Source organism: Choloepus didactylus, chromosome 2, assembly GCF_015220235.1.
Source record: "Choloepus didactylus isolate mChoDid1 chromosome 2, mChoDid1.pri, whole genome shotgun sequence".
NCBI classification, from domain to species: Eukaryota; Metazoa; Chordata; class Mammalia; order Pilosa; family Megalonychidae; genus Choloepus; species Choloepus didactylus.
This window is the reverse complement of record NC_051308.1, coordinates 151617701-151632317: the sequence shown is the minus strand read 5'-3', so window position 1 is coordinate 151632317 and position 14617 is coordinate 151617701. Positions and strand designations below refer to the sequence as shown.

The window sequence follows — 14617 nt, the reverse complement described above, 5'->3', positions numbered from 1 at the left end:
TCATGCTCCAACCAATTCTATTACATTTAGTCCTAGACCTCATTTCTTACCTCTCTCCCTCTCTCTCACTGTACTCCACCCACACTGGCCTCCTTAATCTTCTTTGACCATGTCCCAGGTACTCTGCACTTAATAAAGTAAATTTCTGGTGGGTAGAGACTTATTCTGTTCACTGATGCACCCCTGGCATCTAAAACAGTAGGTAGTGTACTGAACACAATGACTGACTACTTATTTTGAGCATTATCGTAAGTAGAAAGCATTTTAAGAAATAAGTGGAATCTTCTGGTCCCTGTTGTATCCGTCTCCACACCTGTAGAGTGATCTTTTCGAGTTCATCACTCCTCTGTGGAACACGACATTTTTCTCTCTCTCTCAGGACATAGTCTCAAATCCTTAACATATCTGAAACAGTTCTGCTGGCCCTGCCTATCCATTCTGGTCTCACCAACCACACTGGCCCTCTCTCAATTTCCCTAAACATGCTCCTTCTAATTATAGGGCCTCTGCACATGCTCTTGGTCTCAAATCCTCTGCTCTCCTCTCCCCACCCCTCCACATTAACACAAATCCAGTTAACCCACACTCATAATATTCCTTCAGCTCACAGTTCTAAAGGTCACTTTCCTCAACCCACTCTATGTCATCTTCCTTTATCATATGCGCTTATAGCACTCTTCTTTTCAGAGCTCTAGTTATCTTTCAAATATTCAACTCATATGTTACTATAAATGTATCTCTCCCAATAGACCAAAACTCCAAGGGAATAAGAACCATGTCTTTTGTTGTAAGCACCATATTTTAAATACCTTGTACCTAGAAGGTGCTTATATACCTAAATGAAGGAATAAAAAAACAGGCTAAATATAAATGAACAGTAAGTGCCCACAATCAGTAAATTCTAGGAATGAAACAAAGAAACTTTCTTTTTTTTCTTTTTAACTTTACCTGGTTTCATTAGATACACTACAAATTTCTGCATAGCATCTCCCTAGCCAACAGTATGTGCATAAAAGATGCAAGCTTATTTTAACTTAAACAAATGAAAAGCATGCAGAAAGAAATTGATTTGGGATTATATACCTTATCTTAGTGTATGTACTCATACCATAACTTTACTCACATCTCATGATTTGTTATTTTGTAACTTGTTGTAAGTTAATGATATACAAAATCTCATATGTATGTAACTGCTATGTACTAAAAGATAACTTAAAAGGCCATATATGTGATATAATTTATAACAGCATAGTATTGTATTTAGAAAAAATCAAACCACAGTATTAGAAGTAGGGGAAAAAGGCAATTAACTCTTCCCCAAATTAAACATTTATTGACTAGTGAATTTTCTCTCTAATTTTATATAACCATTCTCTCTATTACATTTCTGTTTTTTTTTTCCCCCTGGGGGCGGGCTCTTATTTTGATGTGATGCACAACAAATAAGCAGAATTTAGACCATAATTCTAATATTAGCCATTATTATTTCTGCTAATTGAGAAAATAAGAATAATTTAAATCTCAGCAGCATTTATTGTTCTATTATTAGTCTTCCAGGGCTTAAACAACTATCTCCAGATTAAACTGTATAATTTTGACATATAGTACAAACTTTTACTATTTCTTTATGACAATATCATAATGATAACCAAAGTGGGTCAAAGTGAACTTTTAAAACAAATTCCTATCATAAATAATTTATAATAAGGCTATTTTAAAACCCCTGTCCCCCAGATTTATGACTCTTTTCTAAATACTTTATTATAGCTTTTAGGTGCATACCCAATTGTCATAGAAAACTAAAAGTAACACATCTACTCTATATATTACATTTTCTTACAGTATGGTTCAATATTCATTATAAAAATCAAAGAAATATTTTTTGGCAGATTTTCTTCTGAAAGCAGCATCTGATAAACAATTTCAAATGATTTCACTCAATGCATTAATTCATTTAGTTACATAGGACAGCAGTTTGAATAACCCATCTTGGCAGACTCAGTGAGATATCTCAACTTATATAGCCATCAGAAGTGTCTATTGTGATATATGTGAATGACTAGGAATTTCTGCCCTCTAAATAAACCAAACAAAGGTCACTTTCACTATGCTTTATGATACATACAAAGACTAAAACAGAATGGTTGTTTGGACATCTGAGCAGATTTACCTAAGAAAAAATTGGTTCCGTCTACCCACATTATTGCAACCCATACCTAATCATCAATGAGGTGAATCTCTACCTGGGTAAGGACCCACATCAATTTCTTTAGCGGTGAGAATATAATTTAGCTTCAAAAGGAAGCAGAAAAGGAGTAAATGAGGAACAAAAAAGATACAACATATGGACAACAAATAGCAAAAAGTCAGAAGTCCTTCCCTACGAATAATTCTGATAAATGTAAATAAATTAAACTTCCAATTAAAAAGCAAAGGTTGGTAGAATAGATTTAAAAGAAAAACATGATCCAGTACAAGAGACTCATTTTAGATACAAAACAAATAGATTGAAAGTAAAAGGATGGAAAAATATATTCAATACAAATAGTAACTAAAAGAGAGCTGGGGTGGCCAGATTAACAGGAAACAAAATAGCTGTTAGGTCAAAATTAGTTCAGAGCGGAGCAAGATGGCGGCATAGAGCGGTGTGAAATTTAGTTAGTCCTCTAGAGCAACTAGCAAATAAACAGGAACAACTAGTAAATAATCTGGAACAACTACTGGGAGATATCAGTGAATGGACACACATCATACACCAGCCTGGAATGGGTGGAGTGGCTGAGATTGTAGCACAAAATCATAAATAAAGCTCCCAAAACCCAGAACTAGCACCACTCCTTCCTCAGACAGGGCAGGCCGAAATGAAACACTGCCACGTAGGAAAAACAAACAGGTTACAGGGAAAGTAACTCAACCAAGATCCAACTATGATTTTAATCAACAAATTTGGACTACTAAATGCAAGCTACAAGCACACATAATCCTAAAGAGCAAGAAGGGAAGCAAGCTTGTTCCAACAGGGAGGAGGCAAGGCTGTTGAGGAAAAAAAATACATAAATAAATAAAAACAGAGACTTTGGGAGATGGCTGAGTGCAGAATACTGGAAGACAGCTGTGTCTCAAGAAAAGGGGCACAGAGAGTTGGGAACCAACTCTGTAGACCCCTGAAATGAGGAGCTGGGGACTGGCTCTGAAAAGGGACTTTTGCTCTTTTTCCTTTTTTTTTTTTTTTCCTAGCATTCTAAGCAGCCCATTAGACAAAGCTGCAGGCATTTTCAATCCCATGTTAGCCCACCCAAGGGTGGAGTTAGCAGAGCCAGAAAGACAAAGCAGGAATTCAAGTGAAGAAGTTAACTCCCTAGGCGGTACATCTACCTTAAGAAAAGGGGGTGGGTGGGACCAGCCCAAGTGGCTGCCCCCTCTCAGAGAATTCAGATATGGGGGAAAACAAATAAACCAGGAACAACTTAAGCTTGGCTTCTGACACCCTTGGCCCCTCTCCAGGTCAGGGTACACTGTGAATTAAAGGGACCTCACCTCTTTACACCAGTGGGGAGCTGCGGGCTGACAAGCACCACCTGCCAGGCTGGATAGGAAAAGCAGAGTCTAGAGACCTCACGGGAATGTGTCAATCTTCTAGGACTTACCCTCAGAGAAACCTACTACTGAATACACAGCCTCCGCCTGAGACCTGAGCCCATTCTGCTCTGGACAATCAAGGAAACCAGATGCCTAGACAAGAGAAAACAAAAAATCACACTATGAGAAACGAAGACATGGACTACTCAAAGGAAAAAACTTACATTTCAACTGAGATACAACTAATTATTAATCAAACAAATCTCCTAAATCAACTAAAAAATCTATCCAAGAATCAATTCAATGAGTTGAGGGAAGACATGGCAAAAGAGATGAAGGATATAAAGAAGATATTGTGCGAACACAAGGAAAAAATCAAAAGTTTGAAAAAACAATTGGCAGAACTTATGGGAATGAAAAACACAATGCCACAATGCAAGAGATGAAGGACACAATGGTGATATACAGCAGCAGATCTGAAGAGTAAGAAGAAAAGATTCATGAACTGTAGAACAGGATATCTGAAATCCTACAAACAAAAGAACAGATGGGGAAAAGAATGGAGAACTGTGAGTGACTTCTCAGGGAACTGAGTGACAACAAGAAGTGCATGAACATACATGTCATGGGTATCCTGGAAGGGGAAGAGAAGGGAAAACAGGGAAAGGCAATAATGGAGGAAATAGTCACTGAAAACTTACCATCTCTTATGAAAGACATAAAATTACAGATCCAAGAACTGCAGCCAACTCCAAACAAAAGAGATTCGAATAGGCTTATGCCAAGACACTTGATAGTCAGATTATCAAATGTCAAAGACGAAGAGAGAATTCTAGAAGCAGCAAGAGAAAAGCTATCCATTACATACAAGGGAAGTCAATAAGACTATATGCAGATTTCTCAGTAGAAACCATGCAAGCGAGAAGGCAGTAGTATGATATACTTAAGATACTGAAAGAGAAAAACCACCAACCAGGAATTTTATATCCAGCAAAACTGTCCTTTAAATATGAGGGAGAGTCTAAAATATCCTCAGAGAAACAGACAATGAGAGAGTTTGTGAACAAGATACCTGCTCTACAGGAAATACTAAAGGGAGCACTACAAACAGGGAAAGACAGGAGAGAGGTTTGGAGCACAGTGTTGGGAGATGGTAGCACAATATTGTAAGCATACTGAACTAAGACGACTGTAAGTACGGTTGAAAGAGAAAGGTTAGGGGCATGTAGAACACCAGAAGGAAAGATAGGAAATAAAGACTGGGACTGTGTAGCTTAGGGAAACCTAGAGCAGTCAATGATTGTGATAAAATGTACAAATAAGTTTTCGCATGAGGGAGAACAAGCAAATGTCAACTTTACAAGGTGTTAAAAAGGGGGTGGTATTGGGGGAAAATACAATCAATGCAAACTAGAGTTTATAGTTAACAGTAACATTGCAATATGCTTTCTCTAATTGTAACAAAGGCAATACACCAAAGCTAAATGCCTATACGAGGGGGACATGGGGAGGGATGTTATGGGATTCTTGGAAACAGTGTTGTCTTTTTTTATGGTATTTTATTTTTACCTTTTCTTTTGTGGCTTTTTAGTTGCTATTTTCTTTTCTTTTTCTTTTGTCTTTTTACAGTTTTTGCCTCTTCCTCTGTCTTTGTGGCTGTATTTTACCTTATTTTAATTTTTCCTTTTATCCTTTTTATTACTCTTTTGTTTCAATTCTTTTTCTGAGTATGAATATATGTAAGTGCTAACTGTGGTGATGAATGCACAACTATATGATGATACTTCAAATGACTGTACACTTTGGGTGACTGTACGGTATTTGAATATATCCCTATAAAATTGCAGGGAAAAAAATAAACACAGGGACGAAGTGATGGAGAGAACTTGGAGAGACAGACTTATGTATTCACTGTTGGTGGGGAAGCAGAATGGTATAGCCTATCTGGAAGATAGTGTGGTGGATCCACAAGAAGCTAGGTATATGGGTGTCACAAGGTGCTGAAACTCCACTATGGGGTATATACTTGGAAGATCTGAGAGCAGGGACATGAATGGACATTTGCATATTGGTGTTTATGGCAACAGTATTCATGATCTGCAATGGATGGAGGTACATTGACTGACGAACAGAATGGCGAACTGTGGTGTAGGCATACAACAGAATATTGAGCAGCTACAAGAACAAATAAAGCTTTGAGACACGCAACTAGGTGAATGGATCTTGAGTACAGCATTTTGAGTGAACCATGCCAGAAATGAGAGGACAAACATTATAATGCCTCACTAATATGGACTAACTATAATGTGTAAACTCTGAGAACTGAATTTTAGAGCACAGCTTATCAGGTGAATGCTTACTGTAATGGTCCCAAGATTGTAAGCTCTTACAGCAGTCACATATATTCCTGAGTTGCAATGATTATCTCTAAATTCTGAGATGCTAAACTCCTCGTGTATAACTTGGTCGGTCTCTAGAACTCTGGGGATCTGTGTGACACATGAGACCAGGAGCTAGAACTTGGCACCTATGAATGTCAGTATTACTCCATAAGCAACTGGTGAAAGAGCTGAAAAAGAATTCAGACTTTAGTGATACGAATGAAGAGAATCTGGTTAGGACTAAGGCAAATCAGGCCCAAGGGTAAAGGATGATACTGAATGGGTTTTAAAACTACAACATGTGTGTGAGACCAAGGGAGGAGATGTATATCTGATGCAGGATCTATATTTTCTGTAGCACACTAGATTATTTAACTTGTATGATCAGTTGGTGTAGGAAGCAGTGAATGGGACATGGGATTTGGTGAGTCTGTACAGGCTGGGCTGAAATCCGAACACATTCCACAGTGCTATGGGCAGAGACAATAAGCGTTACTTGCAGGGCCCCCCTGAGGAGCTGGGGAGAAATGCAGAAGTGTTGGACGTCCCCACCTGGGCTATTGCTGATTTTCCCACAAACACTGAGGACTGCCAATTTAGTGGGCCGAGCCCTCAATCTGTGGGCTTTCCCTTGTGAGGCTAGTTGCTGCAAGGAAGAGGCTAAGTCCACTTATAATTGTGTCTACAAGTTCCCTTCAGAGAGCCTCTTTGTTGCTCAGATGTGCCCCGCCTCCACACTAAGCCCACTTGACAGGTAAACTCACTGCACCCCCCCCAATGTGGGATGTGACTCCCAGGGGTATAAATCCCCCAGACAATGCGGGAAATGACTCCTGGAGATGAGACTGGAAGCAGCACCGTGGGATTGAGGGATATTCTTGACCAAAAGCGGGAAGAAGAGATGAAACAAAATAAGGTACCAGTGACAGAGATTTTAAACGGAGCCAAGAGGTCACTCTGGAGGGTATTCTTACGTGCTATATAGATATCACCTTTTAGTCTTTAGTGTGTTGAAATGGCTAGAGGGAAATACCTGATGCAGTCAAAGTGCAACCCAGTGACCTTGATTCTTGAAGACAACTGTATAACTTTGTAGATTGCAACATGTGACTGTGAAAACCTTGTGGCTCACACTCCCTTTATCCAGTGTAAGGACAGATGAGATGAGTGGAAAATGGGGACAAAAATTAGATGAAGAATAGGGTTGGATGGAGGGGATGGAAAGATTTAGGTATTCTTAGGTGTTTTTTTTTTGCTTTTATTTTTATTCTGGAGTAAGGAAAAGTTTCAAAAATTTATTCTGGTGATGAACACACAATTGCATGATGGTGCTATGAATAACTGTACATCATGGATGACTGTAGGGTGTGTGAATATATCTCAATTAAACTATTAAAAAAAGAGTAAATGAACAATGGGGAGACGAGGGGAATGGGATGCTTTGGATGCTCACTTTTATTTTAAGTTTTATTTTATTTCTTGGAGTAATGAAAATGTTCAAAGTTTGTGATGATGAAAGCATAAGTATATGACAATACTGTGAACAACTGTACACTTTGAATGATTGTATGTTATGTGATATCTCAATAAAATTGCATTAAAAATAGTTCAGAGACAAATAAGGACATTATTTATTAATAAAGTTTCAATTCATAAAGAAAATATAGCAATTATAAATATATATATAGTTAAAAACAAAGTCCCAATGTATATGAAGCAAAAATTGATGGAACTTAAGGGAGAAAAAGATATTTCTACAATAATAGATGGAGATAGTAATACCTCACATTCAATAATGGATAAAAGAACCAGAAAGATCAATAAGGAAATAGAGTATCGGAACAATACCAGAAACCAACTAGACCTAAGGGACATATTCAGAACACTGCACCCCAAAACATCAGAATACACACTCTTCTAAAGTACACATGGATCATTCTCCATGTGACCATGTGTCTTCACAAAACAAGCCTCAATTATATTTTAAAAGTGTGAAACCATACAAATTATCTTGTCTGACAACAATGGAATAAAACTAGAAATCAGAAACAAGAAAAGCAGGAAAATATGCAAATATATGGGAATTAAATAACATACACTTATACAACTGATGGATCAAAGCAGAAATTACAGGGAAATCAGAAAGTGCATTAAGATGAATGAAAACTAAAATAAAACTATGGACTGCAGCAAAAGCAGTGCTCAGAGGGAAATTTATAGATGTAGAAGCCTACATTTAAAAAGATGGAAGATTTCAAATCAATAACCTAATGTTACATCTTAAGGAACTAGAAAAAGAGAAACTGAACTCAAAGCTATAACAAGGAAGGAAATAAAGATGAGCACAGAAATAAATGAAAGAGACTAAAAAAACTAAATAGAGAAAACTGACAAAATCAAAAGTTCATTCCTTGAAGAGATCAACAAAGTTGACAAACCTTTCTCTAGACTAAGAAAAAAGAGACAAGATCGAATTTCTAAAATCATAAATGAAAATACGAGTTACTACTGACCTTACAGAAATAAATATGGTTGTAAAAGAATACCATGAACAACTTTATGACAACAAATTATTAATTCAGAAATGGAAAAATTCCTGGAAACACAGAAACTACCAAAACTGACTCAAGAAGAAACAGAAAACCTGAACAAATCTATAACAAATAAAGAGATTGAATCTGTAATCAAAGACCTCCAAACCAAAAGACCCAAGACCAGTTATCTTCACTGCTGAATTCTTGCAAATATTTAAAGAATTAACAGCAATTCTTCTCAAACTTAAAACAAAAACTACCAAAGAAACAAAAACAGACAATGAAGAACACTTCCTAACTCATTTTATGATGCCAGCATTACTCTGATACCAAAGCCAAAGACATCCCCAGAACAGAAAGCTACAGACCAACATTCCTTTTGAAAATAGAAGCAAAAAACTTCAACAAAATAACAGCAAACCAAATCAGCAGCACATAAGGATAATACACCATGGCCAAGTGGGACTTATCCCAGGAATGCAAAGGTGGCTCAACACAGAATATCAAACAATGTAATTCAACAAATTATAAAATGAAGGGGGAAAAAAAACCCCCACAATTATCAAATAGATGGGGGGGGGAGAGCACTTGACAAAATCCAACAACTTCTCAGAATAAAAACCCTTAAAAGTAGAAGTTCTCCAGCTTAGAAATAAAGAAGTAAAACTATCTCTATTTGAAGATGACAGGATCTTATAGAGAGAAAACCCTATAAAATCCATTATATTGAACAAAATTGCAGAATAAAAGATCTACATATAAAACTCAGTTGCTTTTCTATACACTAGCAATGAGAAATCTGAAAATAAAATTAAGAAAACAATTCCATTTACAGTACCACCAAGCAGAATGAAATACTTAGGAATAAATTTAATCAAACAAGTACAAGATTGTTGAAAGAAATTAAAGACCTAGATAAAGGCAAAGACACCCCATTTTTCAGAGATTGGAAGACTTCAAATATTGTAAAGCCAATACTCTCCAAAGCCATCTACAGACTCATTGCAATTCCTATCAAAATCTCAATGGGGAGGGGTGGGGCCAGATAGTGGAGTGGTGAGGTGTGGAATTTAGTCACTCCTCTAGGGCAGCTGGTAATTAGCCAGGAACTGTATGAAACAGCGTTCTTGGAGTCTCCAGTGACCAGTCATACATTGCACACTAGTCTGGAGCAGGTGGAACCGCTGAGGTCGCAGCGAAAATGCTCTTTACAGAAAGCTTCAGATATTTGAAACTGGCCTCTGAACACCAATAATGGAGAGCTGAAATAGATCTGACAGACAAAGCAATGAACCTAGAGGAGGAGACAATTCCCTAAAGGGCATGACTCCCCCATGAAAAGGGAGGCATGGTCCAGCTCAATTGGCAGCCTTCCTTCAAAGAACTCAAGACCCCAGGGGCTGTAATTCAGAAACCAGTTTCAGTCAGCCATGCCCCCAACAGGGTCAGAATCTGCAGAGAATTAAAGGCACTGCACCTCTTTACACTGGTGGGGGAGCTGCTGACTGGCAAGCATCACCTGCTGGACAGAACAGGAAAAGCACAGAAGCCAAAAGCCTCACAGGAGGGTTTCATTTGCAGGGACTCGATAAACTACTACTGAGACATGGGCTTCTCTGGACTGGGAAAACCTGGCTCGGGCTGACCATATCTGAGGAGACCCTCCCACAAAAAAGGCTACATAGAGGTAGGAGACAAGAAACAGAAAAACAAGACGTGAAAGACTCTGATCAACTAAACAGAACCTAAGTTAAAGGTCTAGAGTAAGTTGAACTGAACACCAAAGATTAGAGAATAAAGCCAACCAACAAGAAAAACCCAGGTAAAAGAGTGAAAATGAGCTACAAAAAACACTAGTCAAGAAAATCAGATGCCCAGAAAGCTTAAGATAATGAGCCATACTAGGAAACATGAAAATATGGACTAGCCAAAGGAACAAACTAATAGTTCAACCGAGATACAGAACTTGGGACAACTAATCCTAAATCAATTCAAGGAACTGAGGGAAGATATGGCAAAAGAGATGAACAATATAAAGAACACAGTGGATGACCATGAAGAAGAACTGTAAACTTGAAAAAATAAAATGGCAGAACTTACGGGAATGAAGGACCCAATGGAAGAGATGAAAAAAACAATGGAGGGATACAACAGTAGATTTGAACAGGCAGAAGAAAAGATCAGTGAATTGGAAGACAAGACATTTGAATTCATATACATAAAAGAACAGATGGTGAAAAGAAAGGAAAAATATGAGTGGGGTCTTAGGGAGCTGAGCGACAACAGGAAGCACACGAATATACATTATTGGTGTCCCAGAAAGAGAACAGAAGGGAAAAGAGGCAGTAGAAATAAGAAGAAGAAATATTTACTGAAAATTTCCAAACTCTTATGAAAGACAGAAAACTACAGATTCAAGAATTACAGCATACCCCAAACAGAATAGATCCAAATGGACCTGCTCAAAGACACTTACTGATCAGACTGTCCAATGTCACAGACAACAAGAGAATTCTGAAAGCAGCAAGAGAAAAGCAATCCATCAAATACAAGGGAAGCTCGATAAGATTATGCACAGATTTCTCCACAGACAACATGGAGGTGAGGAGTGGTATTATATATTTAAGATACTGAAAGAGAAAAACTACCAAGAATTCTACACCCAGCAAAACTGTCCTTCAAAAATGAGGGAGACATTAAAATATTTACAGACAGACACTGAGACAGTTTGTGAATAAGAGACTGGTGCTACAAGAAATACTAAAGGGAGTGCTACAGGCTGATAGGAAAAGACAGGAGAGAGGTTTGAGGAAGAGTATAGAAATGAAGCTTATCAGAAGGGTAAATGGAAAGAGAGAAAAAAATAAGGTATGACATATAAAATCCAAAAGACAAAATGGTAGAAGAAAGTACTGCCCTTACAGTACTAACAGGTTAGTGGACTAAACTCCCCCCCAAAAAAGACATAGACTGAACAGAGAAAATATTATTGTAATAGTCCCTAGATTGTAAGCTCTTACAGCAGTCAAATCTATTCCTCAATTGTAATGGCTATCTCCAAACTCTGAGATGTTGATCCCTTTGTATATAACCTGATTGGTCTCTGGAACACTGGGGATCTGTGTGACACATGAAACTCAGAGCTAGAGCTCAGCAGATAATAATGTCAGTATTAACGCATACAGCAACTATTAAAAAAAAAAAAAGCTGAAAAAGAGCCCAGACTTCAATTAGACATATGAAGGAAGCAGATCTGGTTAAGACTAGGGCAAATTGGGCCGAAGGGTAAAGGTTGAAACTGACTGTGTGTTAAAACTTCAACTTCCATGTGAGACCAAGGGAAGAGACGTTTATTTGGTGTGGGATATATATTTTCTAAACAATATAACTTCTACAGTCGGTTTGTTCAAACACCACAATTACATGGAACTTTGAATAGGAAGTGAGATATGATAGCTCTGTATAAGTTAGAGTGAAATAGCAACACGTCCCAAAGTAATGCGGACAGAGAATAAAAATATATATTCAGGGCCCCGCTGAGAAGCTGGGGAGGACGCAGAAGTGTTGGGACTTTCTCACCTCGATTGTTGCTGATGTTCTCACAAATACTGAGCCCTCTGTCTTGGAGCTTGCCCCTATGAAGCCTGTTACTGCAAGGAGAGGCTTAACCTGCTTATAATTGTGCCTAAGAGTCTCCCCGAGTGCCTCTTTGTTGCTCAGATGTGGCCCTCTCTCTCTAACTAAGCCACTTTGGCAGGTGATCTCACTGCCCTCCCCCTCTACGTGGGACCTGACTCCTAGAGGTGTAAATGTGGACCTGGCATTGTGGGACTGAGAACATCTTCTTACCAAAAAAGATGGGTGTAAAATGAAACAAAATAAAGCTTCAGTGGCTGAGAGATTTCAAATGGAGTCGAGAGGTCACTTTGTGGACATTCTTACATTTTAGGTTTTAATGTATTGGAATAGTTAGAAGTAAATACCTGAAACTCCCAAATTCCAACCCAGTAGCCTTGACTCTTGAAGACAACTGTATAACAATGTACCTAATAAGGGGTGACAGTGTGATTGTGAAAACCTTGTAGATCACACTCCCTTTATCCAGTGTATGGATGGATGAGTAGAAGAATGGGGACAAAAACTAAATGAAAAGTAGGGTGGGATTGGGGGAATGATTTGGGTGTTCTTTTTTACTTTCATTTTGCATTCTTATTTTTATCCTTTCTGGTGAAAGGAAAATGTTCAAAAATAGATTGGGGTGATGAATGCACAACTATATGATGGTACTGTGAAAAGTTGATTGTACATCATGGATGACTATACGGTATGTGAATATATCTCAATAAAACTGAATTTAAAAAAAGACACAGACTGGCAGAGAGGATTAAAAAACAGGACCCATCTACATGCTGCCTACAAGAAACTCACTTTAGACACAAGGACAAAAATAGGCTGAAAGTGAAAGGTGGGAAAAAGATATTCACGCAAACAACCAGAAAAAAGCAGTATCAGACAAAAAAGACTTCAAAAGTAAAACAATTAAAAGAGACAAAGAAGGACACTATATATTAATAAAAGGGTCAATTAATCAAGAAAACATATAACAATCATTTATGCACCAAGCCAGAGTGCCCCAAAATTCATAAGGCAAACACTGAGAACACTGAAAGGAGAAGCAGGTACCTCTGCAATGATAGTTGGAGACTTCAATGCACTGCTGTCATCAATGGATAGAACATCTAGACAGAGGATCAATAAGGAAACAGAAATGCTGAATTGTATGGTAAAGTAACTACACTTGACAGACATTTATAGAATACTACAGCCCCCACAACAGCAGGATACAAGTTTCTCAAGTGTTCATGGAACATTCTCCAGAATTGACCACGTTAGGTCACAAAGCAGATCTCAACAAATTTACAAATATTGATATTATACAAAACACTTCCTCAGATCATAATGGAATGCAGTCAGAAACAAATAATAGGCAGAAGATCATAAAATTCACAAATATATGGAGGCTAAACAACACTCTCTTAGAAAACCAGTGAGTAAAGGAAGAAATTACAAGAGAAATTAGTAAATACCTTGAGGCAAAGACAATGAAAACAACATATCAAAATTTACAGGATGCACGCCCTTCCAGCTCCAGAACCATCTGACTGTGCTTGCATAGGCTCTTCCGAGACAGAACCACCCAGCTGAGTCCTCCCCAAATTCCTGGCCCATAGAAAACATGAGCAATAATAAGATGATTGTTGTGGTTTTAAGCCACTCAACTGGGGGGCAATTTGTTACACTGCAATAGTAACTGAAACAAGGTCTGAGTTTAAGTTCTGGTTCTTTCACTTAACAGATCATTGCTTAACCTCTCTCAGTCTGTATTTTCAAAATTTGAAAATGGGGTTGATCATATCACCTACCTCATTGAGTTGTGTTGACAAACAAATGAATATAAAACACCTAGCACAAGCCAGGCACCCAGGAAGTGCTCAATAAATATTAACTGTTATTATTATTATTAATCCAAAAAAAAAAAATTACAGGATGCAGCAAATGCGATGCTGAGAGGGAAATTTATTGCCTTAAACGCCTATTCTAAAAGAGAAGAGAAAGCAAAAATCGAGAAATCAACTTCACCTGGAGACAACAGAGAAAGAACAGCAAACTAACCCCAAAGCAAACAGAAGGAAAGAAATAACAAAGATCAGAGCGGAAATAAATGAAATTGAGAACAGGAAAACAACAGAGAAAATCAACAAAACCAGAAGTTGGTTCTTTGAGAAAATCAATAAAATTTATGGACTCCTAGCTAGGCTAACAAAATAAATAAATAAATAAATAAATAAATAAATAAATAAATAAATAAATAAATAGGCTAACTAACTAATTAAATAAATAAATAAAAGCAGATGCAAATAAATGCAATCAGAAATGGGAACAGGGACATAAAACTACTGACCTGCAGAAATAAAGGAGATAACGAGAAGATACTATGAGCAACTATATGCTAATAAACTCGACAACTTAGACGAAATGGACAACTTCCTAGAAAAGCATAAACAACCAACATTGACTAGGGAAGAAATAGACAACCTCGACAAACCAATCACACTTGAAGAG

General features: G+C 37.6%; 1 protein-coding gene across 12 annotated transcripts in view; it reads right to left on the bottom strand.

The window, feature by feature from the left end:
* ZNF644 (zinc finger protein 644) overlaps positions 1–14617 on the bottom strand; it is a 129818-nt gene that overhangs the window by 55107 nt on the left and 60094 nt on the right. For 3 of the 12 annotated variants that reach the window (XM_037826667.1, XM_037826668.1, XM_037826669.1), the window contains exon 3: positions 3648–3732. The exons of 6 other annotated variants lie outside the window; for them this stretch is intronic. The gene's annotated coding sequence lies outside the window, so the exon portion shown is untranslated. Of the gene's footprint in view, positions 1–3647; positions 3733–13177; positions 13715–14617 lie in introns of those variants that run through there. 3 more of the 12 variants (XM_037826670.1, XM_037826671.1, XM_037826672.1) reach the window with 3 other exon arrangements.